The following is a 3,947-nucleotide window of genomic DNA, read 5'->3' as shown; positions in this document are numbered from 1 at the left end:
GAGGAAGGTTGGGGATATGTTGGTCAAAGTATACAAAATTTCAATTAGATAGAAGGAATTAGTTCAAGAGATCTATTATACAACATGATGACCATAATTAATAACAATATATTGTATTCTTGAAAATTGTTTAGACAATTGATATTAAGTAATCCCACCCCCCCAAAATAATAATAATAATAGTAAGTATATGAGGTAATTCATATGTTAATTAGCTCAATTTAGCCATTCTACATGTATACATATTTCAGAACAAAATGTTATACACAATAAATATATACAATTTTTATTTGTCAATTTGAATAAATAAATAAAAGTTAAAATTTTAAAAAATTTAAACCTTTGTTTCAGAAAATGGTGAAAGTAGAAATATGTAACATAGCACAACAAAAAATGTGTTACATGATATTAGAGAAGATGCTTGAGTGATAGTATGTCCCCTTGCCTGGCTAATAGTATGAAACACAGGAAACCTAGCTCTGGTATCCTCTCACCTGGTTCTTCAGATGCAATACTGAATTTAACAGTGACATTGTGACACACCACCATGAGGAGTGAGGAAGGAAAGGGAGAGCTGTGTCCTCTCACCAAACCTTATTGTGGGCATACCCCCTCGATATTACCTGTTCAATATCATTTGTCCTTTTTATCATTGGCATACTGGTATATTTTCTTATTGAAGTGCACTAAACATATTAAGGATACTGGTCCTTTCACATGCAAAAGAACAGATTTGGACCCTTTCCTTACATCATATAAAAAATTAACCCACAATGGATCATAGACCCATATGTATGAGCTAAAACTATAATGCTCTTAGAAGAGAACATAGGAATAAAATTTTGTGATCTTGGATTAGGCAATGGTTTCTCAGATATGACACCCAAAGTGCAAACAACAAAATACAAACTAGGTAAATTAGACTTCATCAAAATTAAAATTTTATGTGCTTTGAAAGACATCATGGGAAAAGTGAAAACACAACCCACAGAATGAGAAAAAAATATTTGCAAACCAGATATTTGGTGAGGGATTTGAATACATAATCTCTAAAGACCTTTTAAGGGTAATAAAAAATAATTAAAAGGTAATAAAAAGATAAATAACCCAATTGTTAAATGGGCTTAGAATTTACACTTGATCTTAGCCAAAAGGCCGAGAAGCGATAGGGCTTAGAATTTAAATAGATATTTTCGAGAAGAAGTTATAGGTCAATAATCAAAGGAAAAGATGTGCAACATTTTTACTCATTAAGAAAAAGCAAATCAATACCACAATGAGATGTCACTTCACACCCACTAAAATAGCTATAATCAAATAGACAGACAATAACAACTGTTGGTGAGGATGTGGTAAAATTGGAACCCTCATACTTGTGCATTGCTGGTGGGAATATAAAATTGTGCAGGTGCTGTGGAAAACAGTTTGTCAGTTCCTCAAAAAGTTAAACATAGGGCTATCATAGTAATTTCAGTCCAAGGTATATCTCCAAGAGAAATAAAAACACATGTCCATGCAAAAATGTGTATACAAACATTCATAGCAGCATGATTCTCAAAAACTGAAAAGTGTAAACACTGCAAATGTCCATCAACTGATGAATGGATAAACAAAATGTGGTATATCCATTCAAGAAAATGTTATTTGGCCGTAAAAGGACTAAAGTACTGATACATGACACAACATAGCTAAACCCTGAAAATATAATGCTCAGTGAAAGGAGCCAAGCACAAAATGCCACATCTTTATGATTCCATTTACATGAAATGTTCAAGCTAGGCAAATTGTGGAAATATTCACTTATGTTTTTTCATAATCATTTTTCAAAATTTATATATTTGATCCATTAGAGATTTTTTTTTTTTTTTTTGAGATTTCAGATTTTCAGATTAGGGATGTTCAACCTGTTCTCTATTCTCTTCCATTGACATGAACACTTCTTCCTGTATCCCTGTAGCACTGTTTTAATTGTTGTAACTTTATAATACTTACAATTACATGGATAGGCAAGCGTTACTTTTTTTGTCCAGAACTTTCCAAACTAGTCCTATTTACAATTCTAAAAGTTTTTTTAAAGCAGTCTGTTAAGTCTCCCACACACACAAAAAGCATTGGAAATTTAATTACAATTACACTGTATATAAAGTTTAATTTAGAGATTATGGACATATTTATTACATGAGACTTTGTATATAAGAATAAAATTTGGCTTTCTCTACTCAAGTCTTCTTTTATGTTCTTCTGAATAATATTACAGTTTTCTTCATTTACATACAGGACATTTCTTTTCATGTTTATCCTCAGGTAATCTATGTTTAATTTATTCTCTTGAATGGGATATTTTTTCTATTATATGTTGCAATATTTTTGTGTGTACTTAGCATATAGGAAAGTGAGTGATTTTTGCATTATTTTTTAAACTGCTAACCTTGCTAAACCCTCTTATTCATTAAAAAATATTTACGATGCTTGTCTTCTTCTTTCTAACATTTATGACTATATTTCAGTTTCTTGTCTGATTGCATTGGCTAGTACCTTCAAAATCATGCTAAATAGTAGTAGCAATTGACAACTGATATCCATGGCTTTTTTTAAATGAATTTTTATATTTCACCATTGCTGTGGATTGAATGTCCCCCCAAAGCTCACTGAGACTTAATCCCCCTGTGACAGTGTTAACAGGGTGGGAAATCCTATTATGGTCATTGAAAGGTGGGGCCTTGAAGAGGTGATTAGATTGTGAGGACCATGCCCTAGTGAGTAAATTAATCTATTGATGATTTAATGGTGGTCATTGCCATGGTTCTGATGACTTTAAAAGGAGAGCACATGTGAAGCTCTCTCTCTGCTCAGCCATCAACCATGTGACACTATCCATTGCTGTCACCACCCACAAACAAGGCCCTCACCAGATGTGTTCCCTGGACTTTGGACTTCCCAGCCTCCAAAACTGTAAGAAATGAATTTTATTTCTTTGTAAAATACCTAGTTTTAGGTATTTTGTTACAGTCAACAGAAACGGACCAGTAAAACCATTAAGAACTTTGTTGAATTTTGATATGAAAGGTTTATATTTTGATCATGGTAAGAATGATCATATTCTAATTCTGTTTCAAATCTGTAATCAAAATGTATTTAAAGTTTTTTTTTTAAATCTACTGTAGTAATAGGAATACCTTCACTTTCCTAGTAAGCATCTCTGTGTTATCACTCAGACCACCCATTCAATAAATATGTACTTAGCTAGGCATTATCTTAAGCACTAGGGATATAACTAAGGCCCATGTGTTCTAGTGCTCACTGCTGAAGGCAGTTATTTTTACCCATTTTTATTACTCTGAAAAACCTGTGGGACAGGAGACAACAGGGGATCACTAGAGCAATGGTATTGATGGAAGAGAAGAACAGAAAGTACTAAAGGGTCTTGTCATAGTGGGGAAGGAGAAGAGGCAGGTGTGGCACACATAGTTTAATAAAACACCCCCAGCTGATTCTGAAATGGCCACCAAGTTGGATACTGGAGTTTGGTAATATCTAACCTTACTATAGGGTTTTGCAGTTTTATTTTATAAAGCTAACATAATGTTTTGCAAATTTTGTTTACTCCTAACAATAACCTTCATGTATCTAAACATTACAGAAGAGGAAACTGAAAGTCACAATTGATAGGATCCCAAAGCTAAGCAAAAAATCAAAACCCATGCTCTTTGCACATACCATAATAATAATTGAATAACATAATATATGAGAATAGTTTTTATAATTTTTGGCAGAGGGAATCTAGAATTCATGCTTCCCTGATTTTTTTACCCCATTCCTCCTATTTCCTACTTCAGCTAGAGCATTACCTGTTAATCACAGCAGCCCTTTCCATTCAGGGCTTTTCACAGTCCCTCTGAAGTTCAGGGATACCTAACACCAGTACTCCAAGAAGGCCCCATGTTCCT

At 33.3% G+C, this 3,947-nt stretch overlaps 1 pseudogene; it reads right to left on the bottom strand.

Moving 5' to 3' along the window:
• Window positions 1-1,061: 1,061 nt before the first annotated feature.
• On the bottom strand, window positions 1,062-1,167 carry LOC134374135 (U2 spliceosomal RNA; annotated as a pseudogene).
• Window positions 1,168-3,947: the final 2,780 nt, after the last annotated feature.

This window comes from Cynocephalus volans, chromosome 3, assembly GCF_027409185.1.
Source record: "Cynocephalus volans isolate mCynVol1 chromosome 3, mCynVol1.pri, whole genome shotgun sequence".
Taxonomy (NCBI): Eukaryota; Metazoa; Chordata; class Mammalia; order Dermoptera; family Cynocephalidae; genus Cynocephalus; species Cynocephalus volans.
The sequence above is the reverse complement of the archived record's forward strand: the minus strand, read 5'-3'. Positions and strand labels throughout refer to the sequence as shown.